The following is a 21,202-nucleotide window of genomic DNA, read 5'->3' as shown; positions in this document are numbered from 1 at the left end:
TCCCGCCTCGCGCCCGACGACCGTAATTCATGGAAAAGGAAAAGGCCGATGCTAAGGGAGAAAGAGCGAAGCCTAGGCGGCTTCTGCTCGCAATACGTGGGCAGCGGGATAGGCAAAGCAGCTGATGGGAGTGAGCCTTCCCTAGAATTTCTAGCCGTAGTGTCGGGAAAAGAAGCCAAGCAGAGGTTAATTATGGAATTTGCGGAGGTAGCCGATGTGGCGGCTTCCGATGCTAGTGGACTCCAACTCCCATCAGGCACAGCCAGCGAGGCCAGGGGCCAGAGATGATCGGAATTGTAGTCCAACAACTTAAAACTGCGCACCCTGGCTGGGTGTATTAATTGCAGTAGTGTTTTAATGCAAGGGAATTTATTCCCCGCTTACAACAGCTGTATGTCGAACTTCTACAATAATGTAAGACCTGTCTGGTCTCCCTGACTTTAGAGCACGAATGGAGACTTTATGGCTCTCCAGACGTTGCTGGACATTAACAGGCATCAGCCCAACTCATTATAGTCAGGGATGATGGGATTTGGAATCGAACAACCGGAGTCCCAATTCCTGCTTTACAGCCGCTTTTGACGGTGCTGACTGGGGAACTGTCCAAAACATTTGGATGGTAACCAGGTTGGGCAAGGCTGCTTTAGAGCATGCCAGGTGGTAACATCCATACTGTTAGGGAAGTGCTAGCGAAATGTTTCTTGCGCTGATTTGATTAAACCTCCTTAGTTAGGTGAGAAGGAGAGAAGTAAAAGGGGGGGGGAGTTGTTGAGTGGGAGGGAGTATAAGGAACTGGCCTGGGGAGAACTAGAGGGAGGAAAAGGCACTGCTCCTCAAGAACGAGGGTGGAGAAAGAGGTAGAACCTCTTCCATTTCCAAAATGCGCCTGTGAGAGCACATAGAGTCATTTCCTAACCAGCCCATGGTCTCTTCACACATAAAGCTGGAAAGGGCATTCACCTTCTTGTAACTTCACCTTAATTAGCTAGTGTGAGGCACAATCCGGTCATAGTCAAAGCAATTTTAAAATGGTCCATATATTTCATTGGAATAGATATAGGCATGCAGCAACCAAATTACTTTTAGAACGCATATAACCCCTGTTTTAAAACAGCTGCATTGGTTGCCAGTTTGTTTTCTTGCCCAGTTCAAGTGTTCACGTTAGTGTTTAAAGCCTTAAACGACTTAGGTCTCAAATGTCTGAAAGACCGCCTCCTTCTCCACAGACCCATTCAGGTGTTGAGATCAGCAGAGGGAGCCCTCATGGTAGTTCCACCACCTTTGGTATCTTGGGGGCGGGGGCTGGGAGAGGGCATTCTCTGTGGCAGCCCCTAAGCTGTGGAATTCCCTCACCACCGAGGTGCGTCTGGCAACTTCATTGTACAGCTTTTGGTGAATGATGAAGATGAGCCTCTTTACCCTGGCCTTCAACACCTGAGATGTACATTTTTAAGACCCATCCTATTTTCTGTGATGTTGTTTAGGTTGTTTTTAATTGTTTTAATTATGTGTTTTAAAATTGTTGTAACCTGTCTCGGAACCTCTGGGTGAAGGGCAGGTAATAAATAAATTAATAATAATAATAATACACATTTATATTAAAACCAATGAGCTTTGAGTGCTTAAGTGTGGCTTGGTTGTACCCCTTGGTGTTCAAATGGAATTTGTAGTACATCAGTGGTTTCAGGCTGTATTCGCAATGAGTCCTGGCATTCCCTTGGAAGTGTACTGGGGTTCCTTAGCAATAAGATCAGCAAAGATGGCCAATCTTTTCTGAAAGATTCCACGTCCATCATAACTGATCTTCCCCTTCAGTGTGGAGCTGTAGAAGAACATTAGGTATGTCCTAGAGTTTGCTTAGATTTCATGCAGAGCAATTATAGGATCCAACAGACTTAGCCAGCAGTCCTCTGGAATGGATCATACATCCCAGACCTAGATGATATTCTACAATATGGAGTTGTGTGACAGATACAAGGATTGTGTTACAGAAATGTGGAACAAATAATACAGCACAGTAATATAGACTGCAACACAGAATAATGCTGATATGATATGTGCCCTTTTTCAAATCTTGCATCTGTCACATTAAAACTGCCTCCAAACTGGTGCCCTCCAGATGTTTTGGCTGGGTCTGATGTCTGGAGGACACTAGTTTTGATTATTTTAATAATTTATATACTACTTCATATGGTTTCTAAGTGGTTTACAATAAGGACATGGCATACATGATAAAATCAGTTAAAAAAACTGTAAGATTAGAAAAACTCATTTAAAGTGCCTACTGAAATAAAAAAAAGTCTTCATCAAGTACCAGAGGTTTGACAGGGAGCAAGGGCCTGTATGATCTCAGTCGGGAGGGAGTTCCACAGGACTTGGCCCACAATACCGAATGCATTAAAACATCACAACAACAAAACCCAAATTTATTGTGGCACTTTTAATAACCACCTTGGTACTTCTAGAAATAAATAAACTTATAGTTAAAAGGCAGAATGTAAATGGTGTTCAACCTGTTCTGGAAAGGGCTGTACTTTCCTGTAAGAGGGTGAATAAACAGCTTCTGTATTTGTGTTTTTGCTGTTTTGCTTTATTGATAATTGGGGGGGGGATGTATCATTTAAATTTTGTATTGTATTTTCTATTTTTAATGGTTTGTAAACTGTCCAGGGAACTCAGTTATATGCATGGTAGAGAAATGCAATAAATAAATAAATAAAAGTGTAGTTTGAGGGTGCTTGTTTATCCAGCATTAGAGGCTTATCTGGCCTTGAAGTACTTTTTATCAGCTTTGGCTGATATGCTCGCTGCAACTACACCGGGATGGACCTTGCTCTGGTATCCCCCATGTAGACTATTGCAATGCATTATACTTGGGGTTGTCTTTAAAAACAGTCAGGAGACTATAGTTGATCCAAGATAGGACCGTAAGATTGTTTATTGGGAGTGGGTGTTTTGATCATTTTGCTCCAGTTCTTTGTCATCTACACTGGTTCCCATTCTGTTTCTGCCACGTTTTAAGGTGCTGGTTTAAATCTGTTAATCTGTTTCTATTTATTATTATTATTTATTTATTTATTAGATTTCTATACCGCCCCATAGCCAAAGCTCTCTGGGCGGTTCACAACAAGCAAGACAACAGAATACAATTAAAACCACATATTAAACAATTTAAACACACTAAAATACTAGTATACTGGCACACCAAAATGCTAGGAATAAGTTGAAATGTTCGAATATCAAAAATATCAAACATCAGAAACTCTAAAATCAAACCATTAAAATATTAAATGTTAAAATGCTAAAATGCCTGAGAGAAGAGGAATGTTTTAACCTGGCGCCGAAAAGATAATAATGTTGGCACCAGGCGTACCTCCATAGCGAGATCGTTCCATAATTCCATAAACCTGTTAACAGCTTGGGACCTGAAATATTATCATCTCTTATATATATCCACTTGAACTTTAAGATCCTCTTCAAAGGCCTGCCTCAATGTGCCCCGTCAAGTGAAATGAAGTGGTTGGCTAATAGAGAGAGGGCCTTCTTGGCAGTGGCACCCCAGCTATGGAATCACATCCATAAAGAGGCTTGCCTGGTACCTTCTTTATGGTATTTTTGGTGACAATCTTCGCCACGTGCCCCAGCTTTTAAAATAATGATATTAAAATCTGTATTTTATACCGCTGATTGTGTATTGTAGTGATAGTAACGTTCTCTCTTTGCTGGGAATTTTGATGCTGCAATTATTTTATAATATTATCATATTTTATCTTTCCAGGCCACCCCAAGAACCATGCTATTGGCAGAGCTTGGAAGTAACTAGCTACAAGTAACAAATTACTTGTAATTCATTACTTTTTTTGAGTAACGAGTGGGTAATTCCTTTACATTTTGATTGTAATAGAACTAGGAGTAATTTTACTACTTTTGTGGAGTAATTGTAACGTTTCCAGAATTACTTTTGGGCATTACTTGGGGGGGGAGCCAGGGAAGTCTTCTGCTCCTCTGATTTGTGGGTGAAAATCATGTACCACAAACTGGGCTTCTGTGCAGTGTCGCTCTTTCCTCATGCTCTGTGGATGGGTAGGAGGTGCCGAGGGAGTAGGCGGAGAGTGAGACAGGGTGGAGTGGAGAAAACAATTATTTAAAAAAACGGATAGTGGTGGTGAAGAATGGAGTGGAGGGGGAAAGGAGCCAGAGGTCAAGAACATGGATAAAGGAGAAGGAGGCAGCAGCAGAATGGAGATAAAGAACTGTGGAGGTGAAAGATGACAATGTGTGTGTGTGTGTGTGATGTATGTGTGTGTGTGTGTGAGAGAGAGAGAGAGAATACTGTGTTTGCATTTGGCACACAAAGTGGCCACCACCCTGTCTGGCTACTGTGCTTCATTTGCAGTATTTTAAGTTTTTTGCATCTCAGGGGAAAATGTTTGCTTGAGTGAGTGTCCCTTAGTTGGTGGCAGGGCAGGGTCTGGGAGGTGGGTAAGTGAGAGAGATTATGCTGGCTGGCTGAGTGGGGGGGTTGCACTTGATTTGACGTGCAAAGACCTGAGTAGTGGCCTCAGCCTCCCTCCCCACCACCCTTACCAGCAGAGAGACTACCATTGCTATCTTATGAATAAAAATAATTATTCTACTACCTTTGTATGTGTTTGTTTATTTTTAATGTTGTTTTAGGTTACTTAGATGTGCAGCAGCCAAGGCCAGCACCTTATAGGCGTTTTTTTAAAGTAACTGAAATGTAATTGTAGTGATTACTTTGGAGGAAAAGTAAAGTAATCAGTTACTTTCAGAGCAATTGTAATTGTAACGGTAATTACTACTTTTTTGGGCCATGTAACTGTAACTGTAACTTACTACTTTTAAAAAGTAAACTTCCAAGCTCTGGCTATTGGGTAGCCAATCTTAATACCATAAATAAAATAAATGAATGTCTAATGAAAAGAGTTTCATCATGAAAACACACATATATTTAAAAAGACATAAACTGGGGAAATCAAGCATTCACCCTGCTAAACAAAGAACTCCAGTGTTTGAACTGGAGCCCCAGCCATTTAATTGGCATGCCAAGATATGAACAATTTTTTTCCATAAAATAGCTCATGTCCACGACCTGTTTATTTATTTGGTTCTTTAATTTATATCCTGCACAGTTAAAATGCATGTATGTTCCCAAGATGCTTATTTACCTGTTTCTGTGTTCTGTACATAAAAGCTGTCAACATGCTTGCCTTGCAGACTAGCATGTTGATGTGGATGACTGGTATGATTGCTCTCAGGCATCCTCTTCGGATTTGTGTTGTGCCTCTCTTTGATGGTCTAAGGAGTTGTGCACACTAAAGCTGCTGGGAACATGGCTAGCGTTCAAGGGGTGGAATACTCGAAAATCCACACAGTATAAAGTGCATTTGAAAGCGTAGGCTATGTGGTGAAGAAATATGTCTTCTTTGCCAGTTTGCATTGTATCCATCAGCACCATGTGGTGCCTAGAGAATGAAGGAGAAGACTGAGCAGCACTTCTTATATGTGTGCAAAGGCTTTTCCAGATAAAATTTCCCTGTGTCCTCTCCAACTTTGAAGCCCACATTGCAACAGGATGTGAACCAGATGTGTTCATTGTGCTTAGTTTGTTGGTTTGGTTGGATACGTTTTAGGTAATTTTATATGAGGGTATGGATAAGGCAGCAATCCAGATGACCAACTGTGCTCCTGACCTGTACCTATCTCAGCTGCTTAAATTCAGCTATGAGATGCCAGTATCAATCCAATTGTCATCAATTCCTCCCTTGGGGCAGGTTCTATTACTCATCACTTTTAAAGTCTGTTTCTATGATGATTTAAAGTGTTTTTAGTGCTTTTGTTTGCTGCAGGAAGGGCAGGATATAAATCAATAATAAATAAAATAAAATAATAAATAAATCACTGAAGGAGGCTTTGAAACACTAATTGCTGAAAAACTGATCCTTTATAACAAGAACTTAAAGTAGCTGTGTTGATCCATATTGGGGGGAAATCCAAAATTCTTATTAAGGCAATCCCTTTTATTAGGCCAACCAAAATGTCACAAACTAGTGTGCAAACTTTCAAGCTCTCTAGAACTACTACTACATTCCATCTTAAGGCTGTATCCAGGCAGCTTCACCATCAGCCCCCCACCCCCATTGTTTGCTATCTATCTTGATGAAATGTTCTGGAGAACTCGAAAGCTTGCTTGCTAGTTTGTGACTCTTTGATTGGCCTGATAAAAGCATTGCTCTAATACGTATTTTGGAATTTCTCTTTATGCAAGGCCTGTTTCTATCAATCCCTTGTTGAGCAAGATTGTAGAGCATCTTTTGGAGCCAGGTTCTCACTCTTATCACCCAGGGTTCGGACAAGGAAGTCCACTAAACTGCTTTACTGACACTGATGGATATTCTGTATGTAGAGATTTACAGGGGTTGGGGCAGGAATTTTGATCCTCAGTTCTTCTAGATGTCTCAATCACTTTTTGATATAGTAGGTCATCAAATCTCATACCCAGTTGCTTGGAAGAGTGGGAGTGGAAGGCATTGGTTTGCAGTGGTTCCTAAGCCGGCTTGATGAGTTGGCTCCTGAGCATGTTATTGGTTGACAGCTACTCTGTTCCTGCTAACTTGCCTGGAGTATTCTGCAGAGTTTCATGTTGTTAAGGCATTGTAACATCCAGAGGAAGTTTCTGGGAGATATCCATGTGTTTAGGGAATAATAGCTTTCATTGTTATCAAATTTTGATATTTATATTACTGTGCAACACCTTGTGTGTTTACTAGAATGCAATTGAATGTTTAAAATCTATACATTTAATAATATAAAACACTTAACAAAGAAAGGCACTTTTGATCTAACTGACCGTTAGTTCCTTTGTTTTGCAATCCTGCCTGTGTCTACTCAGACATAAACACCACAATGTCAATGGCATTTACTCCCAGATAAATGGGAACAGGATGCAGCCTCAGCCCTCCATTTGTGCCCAATCCTCTCCCTTTCATTTTTTATATTAGGAATGTTAATCAAACTTATTAGTGAATATTCTCTCTATTAAATTCATAAAGGAAAGCATACATTGTAGAATGGGGGCATCCATCCCGCTACCTCTTGCATGCTAAGTGAGCACTCTACCACTTGAGCTAATGCCCCTTACATGGGGTACATTTTAATCTTTGGTGAGTCATCAGTCTTTCATGACTCATATCCTTCTTTGTAGGCAGACCTCATTATTAGGAATACCATTGAATCTGACACACACAGTTTCAGCTAGCAGACTTGGGCCGTCATTTACGTTATATGGGATTACCAGTACAAGCCAAGGATTGTCTACTCAGAACTAAGTCCCACTGAATGTAATGGGACTTATTCCCATGTAAATGTACACGACTGTAGCCTAAGTACTCTAGAGTGGTGGCGTCCAGCTCCTCCAAACTCAGAATCCACCGTTCATTCTAAACCACAGCATGGAAATCAGTCCTATTTTGAATATATTTTGTACATCATTGCCTGTTTTGATGATGCTGAAGTTGGTTCCCAGTTCCCAGTTCCTTATTTGCTTGAAAGGCCAAAACACTAAAAAAGAAGAAAAGTTGACAGCTACAGCAACTTCAAGCCAAATTTAACATGTCTCTGAACCCCAAAATATATGTTGGAGTACCCTGTATGATATATCACTGTGATCGGGGGACTCTCCCCATCAAGAATAACAATACATTTATGCAATCAATATCATCAGGCTTCTGATATCATAAATACATAATGATGTCATAAATCATAAAAATTAAGTAACTGGGGGTGCCCACCCCAAAATCTGCTCTGGGCCAGGACAAATCATACACCCCATGAAAGGGGAGGGTATCCTCTATGAGATGCCACTGCGTCCCGCCTGGCCCAGAGCTTCTGTTGGGCGCAGGGCACGCATGAGTTCATCAATGCAAAACCAAAGCAGAGAAAAACATACAGGGAAAAATAAGTAACTGGGAGTGCCCACCCCAAAATCTGCTCTGGGCCAGGACAAATCATACACCCCATGAAAGGGGAGGGTATCCTCTATGAGATGCCACTGCGTCCCGCCTGGCCCAGAGCTTCTGTTGGGCGCAGGGCATAGAGGAGGGCATCTATGCAATATCAAAGCAGAGAAAAACATTCAGGAAAAAATAAGTAACTGGGGGTGCCCACCCCAAAATCTGCTCTAGGCCAGGACAAATCATGCACCCCAGGAAAGGGGAGGGTGTCCTCTATAACATACCAGTGCGTCCTGCCTGTGCCAAAGATTCTCCTGGGCGCAGGGCAGAGACGAGGGCATCTATGCACAACCAACATGGACAAAAACTTCCTCTATGAGAATCCATGGCTTCCTGACTGGCCCAGAGTTTCTTGTGGGCAGATGGAGTGGATCTGAGCAACTATACACATCAAAATATTTAAATAAGGGGGGGGAGGATCTGGTGGTGCCCACCCCAAAATTTCTTTGAAGTACCATAAATCATACACATATTCATACAGGGCAGGGTCCTCTGCAAGATGGCATTGATTCCAACCCAGGTCAGAGCTTTTTGTTCAGTCATGGTACAGACGAGGTCTTTATCCTTTCTGATTTTAAAGTGTTTCTAACCGTATTTAATTGTGCATTTTTAAACTTTTTTGATCCACCCGGGAACGTTTTAGTTAACGGCAGGGAATAAATCTGAACACCAACAACATTAATTTATGTATCAGAAGAATAGCCAAAATATATAGGAAACATTATAAGGAACTTGGATGCCCATCCCAAAATATGATTTGGGGCACCACAAATCATAGTTCCACACATCAGGGATACTGTCTTCCATTAGATGCCGTCCATGCATAGTTTACAGTCTCATCTATGAAATTATATCTTTATGCTTCTTGAGTGAATCATTGTGTGGTGATCCGGCCAAGTTTCCTTCTGCCATGGCACCAGATAACATACAGTTATATTTTGAGAAGAATTGTTGTGCATTTGATTTATTATATCTCTAAATAACGTACTAACAACCAAGTATACAAATGAACAGATTTGATTTGATTTATTACGGTCAGAGACCAGCATAAAAATACAAAAGATCGAAACATCATAAAGATATTAGTACAGTACAAACATTTTTCATGCCAAAACAAACTCTGTTTGAAAGCCAATTCTCAAGTCTGTATAAGCTGTTGAGTTAACAGTGCTCTTCGGCATGTAATAGCTGCAGCACAGAAACTCGCAACCTTAATTGAGACTTGGGGAATTTGGTCGGATAAAAGGTAACTAACATAAAATGCAGCATCCCTGCCCGGGATTTTTTGTAAAATCAGGGAAATAAGTGAAAGTCGGAGGTCACGATAAAAAACACAATCCAATAGAACATGGCCCACGGACTCTACTACACCCGCATCACAGGGGCATACACGCTCAGCAAATGGATTTTTTTGGTATCTACCATCTAAAAGTGCCGATGGTAATACATTAAACTTAGCCAGCATAAACACTTTTCTAAGTCTAGGGGTATGGAGGGAAACCAAATAATGCGCGGGTGCAAAGGCCCCTGTGTAAGACCAGGATTGGCAACAGCTGATGATGATTCTGGTGATTCTGGAGTTCAACATCTAGGATTCGCTGAAGGATGGCCATCTTCGCTTTGGGAAGGCCTAACAGAACCATAGCAGTGGGGGGAAATCCTAAACTTAAAAGTTTTGTATTTAAGGTTTTCTTCCATCTTGACTGAAAAACGTCAGACAGTACAAGAGGGGCCAGTCCCACTGGTGAAAACAACATTTTTAACCAATACTTAATCTTGAGAATCCATATGCGGGCCTCTATCAAAGGGAGCCCTGCTTCGAGATATAGGATGACATTAGGAACACAGGATGGACTGCCCAGTATGGTCCTCAGGAATTTAGTTTGAACGGTTTCAAAGGGTGAATATTTGCCATAAACACTTATCTGAGAGCCATATAACAGTTGGGAGATAACTTTGGCAACAAATACCTGTATGGCAGAGGGAACATGTTGCCCTCCTTTAGTATAAAAAAACGAAAGGACAGCCTTTGTGTTCCTCTGAGCATTGGCGATGGCGTTTTTTGCTTGAAGATGCCATGTTCCAGAAGAATGGAAAGTTACCCCTAAATACCTGTCCATTTAGGTGCCATCGGTGCTTCACCCTCTTCCTGGTGAACACCACTACCTTTGATTTATTATGGTTGATAACCAGCAGTTCTTTGTTACAATAGTTGGCAAGCACCCTCAGCAGGCGTCGCAGACCAGTGCTTGATAGGGATATAAGTACTGCATCGTCTGCATAGAGAAGAATAGACAAGGACCTGTTTGACAAAATAGGTTGATGGGAAGGGACCAGCGCCAGGCTTTTGACCAGGGAGTTAATATAAAAGTTGAACAATGTGGGGGCTAAAATACATCCCTGTTTAACTCCCTTAAAAGTAGGAATGGGCCTAGACAGATTGCCAGCGTTGTTACATCTTATACGTAATTGGGTGTTTTCATATAAACACCATATAAGTGCTAGCAAGCGTCTATACAAATGAACAGATAAACAAGTGCAGACTTAATTTTTTAAAAAAATAAATAAGGAAGTCATTATCAGAACTGGTAAAACAGTAAAAAACTTTTTTCTTAGAAATATATTAGAACATTTTTGCAGTTTACAAAATCAACATGATTTCACATGGGCTGGAATTAAACAATTTCACCCATTCGAAATAATCTTCTAGTTTTCAGTCATCTCTGAAATAGTAGGAGATTTAGAACACCTTCTAAATTGCACATTGCACATTATCATTATTTGGTCCTTTATAGCCTCAGTGCTACAATATGACTTGGAGTACTATTTTTCTTTGTGAAGTCTTGGAATAACTCATCTGTTGCACAAACATAGCTACATCCTGTGTTTTGAAGTTCCCTAATTCCATTGTAGAAGTTCCAATCACTTGCATTTCCCAGACTGTGGAAAGAAACAAAGTGATTTCCAGTGTTGAAAGTTATCCCTACCACTTTGTACCTGGGCTGGATGGGATGCACTGGCATATCGTAGAGGACACCCTCCTCTTTTGTGGGGTATATGATTTGTCCTGGCCCAGAGAAGATTTTGGGGTGGGCACCCCCAGTTACTTATTTTTCCCTTCCTGTTTTTCCCTATTTTAGTTTTGCATAGATGTCCTCCTCCAGGCCCTGCACCCAGTAGAAGCTCTGGGCCAGGCGGGGGGCAATGGCATCTTGTAGAGGACATCCTCCCCTTTCCTTGGCTGTATGATTTGTCCTGGCCCAGAGCAGATTTTGGGGTTGGCACCCCCAGTTACTTATTTTTTCCTTCCTCTTTTTGTCTATCTTGGTTTTGCATAGATGCCCTCCTCCATGCCATGAGCACAGCAGAAACTCTGGACCAGGCGGGGCGCAGTGGCATCTTGTAGAGGACATCCTCCCGTTTCCTTGGCTGTATGATTTGTCCTGGCCCAGAGCAGATTTTGGGGTGGACACCCTCAGTTACTTATTTTTTCCTGTATGTTTTTCTCTGCTTTGGTTTTGCATAGATGTCCTCCTTTGTGCCCTGCACCCAGCAGAAGCTCTGGGCCAGGCAGGACACAGTGGCATCTTGTAGAGGACATCCTCCCCTTTCCTTGGCTGTATGATTTATCCTAGCCCAGAACAGATTTTGGGGTGGGCACCCCCAGTTACTTATTTTTTCCTGTATGTTTTTCTCTGCTTTGGTTTTGCATAGATGTCCTCCTCCGTGCCCTGCGCCCAGCAGAAGCTATGGGTCAGGCAGGATGCAGTGGCATCTCGTAGAGGATACCCTCCCCTTTCCTGGGGTATATGATTTGTCCTGGCCAAAAGCAGATTTTCGGGTGGGTACCCCCAGTTACTTTTTTTCTTTCTGTGTGTTTTTGTCCATTTTTATTTTGCATTGATGCACTCATGCGTGCCCGGTGCCCAGCAGAAGGTCTGGGCCAGGTGGGATGCACTGGCATCTTGTAGAAGACACCCTCCCCTTTCATGGGGTGTATGCTTTGTCTTGGCCCAGAGCAGAGTTTGGGGTGGGCACCCCCAGTTACTTATTTTTTCCTGTATGTTTTTCTCTGCTTTGGTTTTGCATAGATGTCCTCCTCCGTGCCCTGCGCCCAGCAGAAGCTCTGGGCCAGGCAGGACACAGTGGCATCTCATAGAGGACACCCTCCCCCTTTCTGGGGTATATGATTTGTCCTGGCCCAGAGCAGATTTTGGGATGGGCACCCCCAGTTACTTATTTTTTCCTGTATGTTTTTCTCTGCTTTGGTTTTGCATAGATGCCCTCCTCTGTGCCCTGCAGCCAGCAGAAGGTCTGGGCCAGGCGGGACGCAGTGGCATCTCATAGAGGATACCCTCCCCTTTCCCAGGGTATATGATTTGTCCTGGCCCAAAGCAGATTTTGGGGGGGGGTACTCCCAGTTACTCAATTTTTTTTGGCGTGTTTTTGTCCATTTTGATTTTGCATTGATGCACTCATGTGTGCCCAGTGCCCAGGAAAAGCTTTGGGCTGGATGAGATGCACTGGCGTCTCGTAGAGGACACCCTCCCCTTTTATGAGATATATTATTTGTCCTGGCCCAGAGCAGATTTTGGGGTGGGCACTCCCAGTTACTTATTTTTTCCTGTATGATTTTCTCTGCTTTGGTTTTGCATAGATGCCCTCCTTTGTGCCCTGCGCCCAACAGAAGCTCTGGGCCAGGCGGGACGCAGTGGCATCTCATAAAGTACACCCTCCCTTTTCATGGGGTGTATGATTTGTCCTGGCCCAGAGCAGATTTTGGGGTGGGCACCCCCAGTTACTTATTTTTTATGATTTATGACATCATTATGTATTTATGATAATATCAGAAGCTTGATTATTTTGATTGCATAAGTGTATTGTTATTCTTGATGGGGAGAGTCCCCCGATCACAGTGATATATCATACAGGGTACCCCAACATATATTTTGGGGTTCAGAGACATGTTAAATTTGGCTTGAAGTTGCTGTAGCTGTCAACTTTTCTTCTTTTTTAGTGTTTTGAACTTTCAAGCAAATAAGGAACTGGGAACTGGGAACCAACTTCAGCGTCGTCCTGTTTTCCTCCTTTTCTCTTTAGGGTGCTCAGATGCAAAGTAAGGGAGGGCTCCTGTATCTTAATTAGTTGTATAGAAGAGGGCACTTTGACAGATGCAGTTTGACGTGCCCAGGTGCAAAAGCTAGAGCAACCAAAATATCTTCTACACACAGCCCTTAAAGGTAAAGGAACCTCTACTCCTGATCCTCCTCCTCTCTGTTTCCTTCTCTCTAGAAAGAAACACCAATAAATGAAGGAATAAATCATGGCGATGTCCCTGCTACAACCCACCTTCAATTGGGGTGCAATTCCCTTGAGGGCCCATACACATCAATGGAGCGAGCACCAGCGTTCTAGAGGAGCCTCATCTTTGCTTGTGCCATCTACTGGAAAGAAACGCTAATACTGTGTTGATATTTTTACCTGCCTTTCTTTTATTTTTATATAGCATGGGAGAAAAACCTCCTGTGGCTATCTCTGCAATAGTTCTTTTTATTCCTTCTCATGTCGGGTTTGCCTCTTTCTTCCAAAGCCACTTTTTAAAAGGCTTCAAAAGTTATTGCAATAGCGAGTGCATGTTTTTCAAATGGCACTGTGATGCCTACTCATCTGTCAACCCCTATCTAAGACAGGGTTTTTTAACCTGGGGTCCATGGACCCCCAAGGGGTCCATGGATAGATTTCAGGGGGTCCATGAACTTGGATGGGAATAAAAACTACATCTTTATTTTCACTAACCTCTAACTGAAATTTAGCATTTCCTTCAATTATGAATGTAGGCAACAAACCACAGTAGTATTAGCAGTACCTGTGACTTTGTCACCAATAGAAATCACAGATATTTTCATATCACATTACAGTTGTTGCAGATATCTCAAAATATCATTTATGCTCATCACTACTTCGAAATAACAGTAGTTATTAGACCCAGCACTAGACTGCACGCAATCACAGTCTTCCTGTCTACAGACACTCATGCGACGTAGCTGGCCAACTATTGGGCAACTCTGCACCTAGTAGTCATTCAGCCACCAAACGGTGAAGTCAAACAAAACTTTGACTGGAAAGAAAAGCTTCATACACTTTGCACAGATGGAGCTCCTGCGACGCTTGGTAATACATCTGGTTTTGCTACTTTAGTGAAAAAGGAAGCTCCTCATGTCATCATCACTCATTGCTTTTTACACAGACATGCACTGGCAACAAAGACTCTTCCAACAACCCTGAAAGAAGTTTTGTCAACAGCCATAAAGTCATCAACTTTATCAGAAGCAGGTCTCTGAATCATCACATTTTTAAAAGATTTTGTCAAGAAATGGAAGCAGAATGTGAAGTGCTTCTCTATCACACAGATGTTTGCTCGCTTTCAAGAGGACAAGTCTTGAAGCGCTTGTTCGAACCAAGGGCAGAAGTTTCACTTTTTCTGAAAGAAAAAAACCCCCACTCTTGGAACACTTTGAAAGAAAGGATTTTATCCATGGGTTGGCTTACCTGGCAGATATTTTTAACCATATGAATGAGGTGGAGAGGCAGTGAGCTTCATGGCTGTGTGGGGATTTGAACCCTGGTCTCCAAGGGTCCAACACTCTAACCACTACACCACATTGGCTCTCATGAATGAGATAAATCTTTCAATTCAAGGTCCTGAAGTCACCATTATGGATGCTACTGAAAAATTACAAGCTTTCTTGGCTAAGCTGCCAATATGGAAGAAGAGAGTAGAGGCCGACATCCTTGCAAACTTTTAAATGCTGGAGGAAGTGCTTTACCAAGACAGAGTTGAGATACAAAATTCTCTGTCAATTTCTTTGAAAAGAGCAATCTGCGAACACCTGAAAATACTTCAGAACTCTTTCAAAAATTATTTCTATCTTGATGGCATTAAACCTGAACCATGGATCCGCAATCCTTTTCTTTCTGATATAAACTGTATCAAAGATGTTGACCTAGCTAAAGATGAACTCATTGATCTTAGGACAAAAAACTTACTACAATTGGAGTTTGACTCAAAAAGCCTTGGAGAATTCTGGTGTTCCTTGAGAGAAGCCTATCCTCACCTTGTAAAGCAAGCTATGGAAGCTTTAATTCCATTTGCAACAATATATCTTTGCGACTGGGATTTTCAACACTTGTAACCATCAAAACAAAAATTCAAAATTGATTGGATGTCAAACATGACATGTGTGTTGCCTCATCAAAGACCACCCCACAGTTTAATGTTCTTATTCAAGCTAAGCAACAACAGCCTTCACTATGTCTTTAAAAAATAAAATTTAACTTTAACTTGGCTATATTTTAAATGTATTTAATTGTATTTAATGCATTAATAAAGAAGCACATATATTACTATATCACAAATTTGGTTTTTTTAATATTTTGATAAATGTATTTCAATATTATTGGTTTCCTTTGTAATTCTATGTATTTTATTTTATGCATTTAAAAACATTATTCTGAGAAGGGGTCCAGAGGCTTCACCAGACTGTCAGAGGGGTCCATGGCACAAAAAAGGTTAAGAACCCCTGATCTAAGGGGAGGCACAAGAATTCACGATTTGAAACTCTGCAGTTTTGATAAAAGTGATTACTTGAAGCAAGAAGGCGATATCCATTTCCCCCCCTTTGAATGTTCTCTCCATTAGGACCCCAAGAAAAAAAACGCAGAAGTCTATTAAGCGGCCTCGCTTTTGTCTCACTTCTTGTTGATTAAGCTGCCAATCAGAGAACCATATAAACATTTTCTAGACAACACATGTCCTGTGATAGCACACTGAAGACTGAGCACAACAGAGTCTCTATGGGGAGGGGAATTAGCTCAAATGGTAGAGCGCTCGCTTAGCATGCGAGAGGTAGCGGCATCGATCCTTGCATTCTCCAGGTTATTTTCTTTATGGAGGAGAGCAGGAAGCGGCAAAAATATCCAACGCAATTCCGACCTCTCAGGTCCATCACCAGGGAGTTTTACAAATAAAAACATGTTTATAATTACAAAATTGTGTATAGAAATCGCAAAACCTGGGCTTACACTATGTTTACATACCATAATAGATTTTAAAAGGATATTTAGGAGTGAATACAATTTTGGCAAATATATACATATCTAAACATTTTCTAGACAGCTCATTGCTTACGAGGACACATTGAAGTCAGAACTCTGCAGGAGGTTATTATAACGGGGAATTAGCTCAAATGGTAGAGCGCTCGCTTAGCATGTGAGAGGTAGCGGGATCGATGCCCGCATTCTCCAGGTAGTTTTCTTTATGCCACATATTTTTTTTCTTTCCTGGTTCACGACACATGCTGTTGGAGATCGCTGATTCATAGGATTTGCTTAAGTCGTAGTCGACTTAACAACAATAGCTGCAGACCAAACTATGCCTTTGTGAGGCAGATTCCTGTTTAATAATCCAGGTTGTTCTCTTGGTTTAGCTTGGATGTTTTAGCTGTGAAAACTAATAGTTTAGATTGCAATCTAATACACACTTTCCTGGGAGTAAGTCCCATTGAACCCATATATTGGATTGCAGGCTTAGAGTTGGTAACCTGATTGACAGAGTTGGTGACCTGCTCGGTATTTTTGAATAAGATGTATAATCAGGCTTTGGAGGATGCGACGATCCTTCACCCAAAGGGAGGGGACAGATATCTGTATGTATGTGACAGAAGTAACAGCCATTGGTAGTTTAGGAAAGAGCGAGAGCCCTAAACTTTTTAGCTGGAGTTTGCGGACAGTGATGGTGCACGTAGCTGTCTGACTGATCTTATGATTGCCTATTTGTCTCCATTTATGCCCTCCTTGTATTCTCTTAATCCCTTTCCAAAGAGAGCTAAACGTGGAATTTCTACTGTTTAGGCTTAGGGCAATTAAGAGCTCATAATAGGATGGGGGTTTGGGGGGAAGGCGAAGCGTCCATTTCTTGAGGTGATTCACCAAAGGCTAAGCAGAAATCGTTTACGCGAAGGGGAATTAGCTCAAATGGTAGAGCGCTCGCTTAGCATGCGAGAGGTAGCGGGATCGATGCCCGCATTCTCCAGTTTTCGCTTTTCGAGAAAGAATATTCAGAATAATTCTGCGGTGAATTTTTTTTTATTATAAAAAACGCTGTTTGATCACAGTCTGTTAAACGAAATGAACAGGGGAATTACCTCATACCCTAGAGCGGTCGCTTTTAGAATGTAAGAAGCAGCTGGATTGATGCCAGCTCTCGTGGGGGGGGGCTGTTTTCTTTATGTTTTATTTTAGAACAACAAACCTGTTGCTTATGTCTCTACTGCGCAAGATGAGATGAATGGGAGCTCAAAACCTAGTTCTCTTCTTTAGCACGTCACAGGCCATCATTTATTTCTTTATGTTAATGCTTATGTGTTTTGATGGAGGGAACTTTCAAAATATGCCCGGCATGGGACATCACAAAAAAACTGTCGTTAGTATTTGCCCTTGTTGTCTGACTTCCTGCTTCAAACCACCCTTACAAGCAGTATGGGAGTATTTTTTATTATAAAACGTTGTTTGATCACAGTATGTTAAACGAAATGAACAGGGGAATTATCTCATACCCTGAAGCGGTCGCTAAGGGACTTCCGCCTGCAGCTTATAGTTTTGTTGCTGCCTGCGTGGATTTGGAAGAAAGTGATCCTGTCTTCCTGTTGTTGAAACATTACAATATCTCAGTAGAGACTGCTGATGTAGTTGCATGCTGTTTCATGACATGACAATGTATCCCCAGATTTCTCAATCTGGCAGCAAAGGGGAATTAGCTCAAATGGTAGAGTGCTCGCTTAGCATGCGAGAGGTAGCGGGATCGATGCCCGCATTCTCCAGTTGGGATTTTGTGAGTTTGTGGTTTTAACAGAGAAATGTGGTTTTGAAACGTTTATGGGTCCTGTTTCAATGAAAAGGCTGCTTGATCTACGGGTCATCTTGCTGAAAAAGGTTTCCCCCTTTCCTTCTGGAACTGATGTGTTTGTCCTTCATCATACAGGTCTTATTTTGTACACCGCCCAGAGAGCCACTCGCTATGGGCGGTCTATAAATGAAACAAATAAATAAATAAATAAAATTTTGTGGATTTTCAAAAGCAAGCCCTATCCCTATCCCATGCACGTTTACTCAAATGTAAGTTTTGTAAGGGTGCTTACACTTCAGTAAGTGGTGCATACAACTGTAGCTTTAATTTTATTCCAAAAAACAGACATCGTAGTGAAACAACTGTAAATCTATTTGCATAAAGTTATTTATAAAGAGATTACACATGCACTTGTAAACACTATTTAATTCACTTGAATATGTAACAATGTACCATTGAACTCGACTCTGGTAAAGAAGTGATAATAAGCAATGAAACACTGTTGCATTTGTCTTTGAATGTTACAATTAAATGATGAGCCAGGAAGAGTTCCTGTTATTACTTTTTATGCATTGGGATGTAATGACCAAAGAAGGAGAAGTAAGGGGCAAGATTTCCATTCTTCTTTTCCTTCTCATTTCTCTTCCTTTAGCATTCTTATTTTGATGACTAGATGGACATTGCTGTTGCTGGGTTGACAACAAATTTGTTTGCCGATGATCCTGAGAGGTGGCTAACCTGTGGCCCTCCTGATGTTGTTGGATTCCAGATCCCATGAGATGTGGCCACCATGACCAGTAATCAAGAATGATGGGATTTGGAGTACAGGAATCCGCAGAGAGCCACAGGTTGGGCAACTCCTTCTCTAACTGTTCTACAATGAAATGTATTGTATTAGTGTTCAAATTTAACTTGAATATAGTTGTGTGGATTTTTTGCAGTTTAACATCAAGTTTGAATCCCCTGCCCCCTGCCACCTAATTGTGTGGTCCAGTGCTTCCTGGCAAGGTGGCTTTCTATCACATGCATGAGAAGATCATTGGCTCAAAAAGTGGATCATCTCCTTACCGTCTAATAGGCACTGGAATCGCTGTCTGTATCCTCACCCTCACAAAATTGCAAATAGTGCCATTGTAAGGACAAAATATGAGACAATGCTAGTTCTTTTTAACTAATGTTCCCATTTCATACCTCTACATACTCAATTCCTGGTATTTTGCAAAGGCACGAGCAAACATGGCTGCTGCTTCCTGTGCTTGCATTTTAATTTGTTCAGAGTAAGCTGTAGTGTTTGATTTATATGCAGGAATCAGTGAATGCATGCATAGGTCCACATAGGTTTGGGTACCTCTGGCCTGGAGGTCCAATGCCGCTCTCTGGACCCTTCTAACTCTCAGGGCTCTCCCCAGGCCATGTCTCCTCCACAGGCACACTCCTTACCAGCCCTACGTTGCACCCTCCTTGAGGATTTATGCCTAGCTCAAACATGTTCTTGAACTCTGATCATGCTTCTTCCTTGCCTGATGGAGGAGATAGAGGGTTATGTGAGGGCATGTAGAAATATAAAGGGAATGTACTATATAAAGGGAAAATTAACATTTGTTGCTCCACCCATGTTTGCTTCTGGTCTCGCCCATGACTGGCTTCTGTCCCCCAGAAGATTGCCCTAGAAAGGATAGAGTGCCCCTCAGCCTGGAAAAAGTTCCCCATTCTTGCCACAGAAAGCTATGCTTTCAAAGTGATGTATCTTTTCCTGCACAGGGGATGTTGCTATTCCTGCTAACATATAACAGGTCCACTGTACACCACACAGCATAGTCACCACATGGCATTTTTGGCTGGAATAGTTTGTACTTCTGCCTGCCTTTCTCGATTACAGCTCTTGGCATAAAAAAAGATCACATACCTAGAGGAGCCTATTTTACCAGGTTTGCCAAAGGGTGGATCCTGTTAGTTATACCACTAGTGCAAGAGCCTTGTGCTAGCAGAATGGAAGTTTGCTCTCCTTTCCCCTGCAGCCTCCACGCACCCTCAAAATCAGGTCGGGGGGGTTGGGGGACCCACCAGAGAAGATTTTGGAGGTATGCACATAGTACTGTAGTGGCAAATTCAGAAGTGCAGGGTCACTTCATGGTAATCACACCACACCCCCTCCCTCCTTCTCTTGCTTGCTGTCTATTGTCATCTTCTCACTCCTCAGTACTTCCCCCTGTGCACCTTCTCCCACAACAGTCATCCCTAGGAGCCAATCAGCATAATAGGGGAGTGTGTTAGACTATGTTAGCTGCTGAGAAGAGTCTTCTCAGTGGCTGACTCACCTCCTTTCACTCTGATTGGCTCCAATCAGCAGGAAAGGATGAGGAAGCATGTTAGAAAATTCTTCTCAGTGGCTAACACTCTCCCCTTTTGTGCTGACTGGCCTGTGGGATGCTGGAGACATAAGGTCTTGGCTGGGACTTTGCTCCCCCCCAAAATGAGGGATCTAACAGAGCAATCCAACTTGCCAGAGCAAAGCCAGCAAAGATGAAGCTGGAGGAAGGCAACGCCATATCCAGCTGCTGCTTGGAGGTCCCTTGGAGGGGACAATGCTGGCTGCACCAGCAGGGTGCAGTGGAAGGAAACAAAATACATGTTTCCTTCTGCCACCCCTTTTCCTGTCATACCGGCTGCCACAAGAGGGAGCCAAACAGGAACTGAATATCACTTAAGTCCCCCCTGCCCCCAGCCCAACACACCCCTGGAACATCCCTTTTGCAGGCCTTTCACTGGCTTCTGCCAATGCCCCTTACACCAGGTTGGGCTTCCCTGGCAGACCTCTGGCTGAGCAGGGGTGAGGGAGGGCCTTATGCTGGCATAGCCCGGATGAGCCAGGATCCAGCCGGCCGTTGGAGGTCCACCATATCCAACTTGCGTCAGCCCAGTGTAAATGCAAGTTGGATTGTACCCTAAGACCCCGAATGACTACACCCCTGGTGGGGAGAAAAGGAATCAAAAGTGCTGCTGCACCAGGAGAATTTGGCTGATGATGCTTTGAATACAAACCAATGGTTGCATGTTTGTGAGGGTTTTTTTAAAACTCTCTCCTAGCAGAATATTATTTGTAGATGTTAGTGATATGCTGTATACAGATTTAAAACTGGAGAGAAACTGAATTAAACCACATAGGGAATAGAGTTTAAAGCATAATTGCAGGCTGACAATGCATTTCAACACAAACACAGAATATATCCATTTAGCTGTCAAAACAAATTTAGTTTTTTATCTG

General features: G+C 42.2%; 2 non-coding genes across 2 annotated transcripts; both read left to right on the top strand.

Annotated features, from left to right (window-relative positions):
* The first annotated feature begins 17,051 nt into the window (after positions 1–17,051).
* Positions 17,052–17,124, top strand: TRNAA-AGC (transfer RNA alanine (anticodon AGC)). Its single transcript has one exon. It is a non-coding gene; the product is annotated as a tRNA-Ala (tRNA).
* Positions 17,125–17,838: 714 nt separating this feature from the next.
* Positions 17,839–17,911, top strand: TRNAA-AGC (transfer RNA alanine (anticodon AGC)). Its single transcript has one exon. It is a non-coding gene; the product is annotated as a tRNA-Ala (tRNA).
* The last annotated feature ends 3,291 nt before the right edge of the window (positions 17,912–21,202 follow it).

This window comes from Rhineura floridana, chromosome 1 (assembly GCF_030035675.1).
Source record: "Rhineura floridana isolate rRhiFlo1 chromosome 1, rRhiFlo1.hap2, whole genome shotgun sequence".
In the NCBI taxonomy this organism is placed as follows: Eukaryota; Metazoa; Chordata; class Lepidosauria; order Squamata; family Rhineuridae; genus Rhineura; species Rhineura floridana.
Note: the sequence above shows the minus strand (reverse complement) of the source record. Positions and strands in the feature narration are given on the sequence as shown.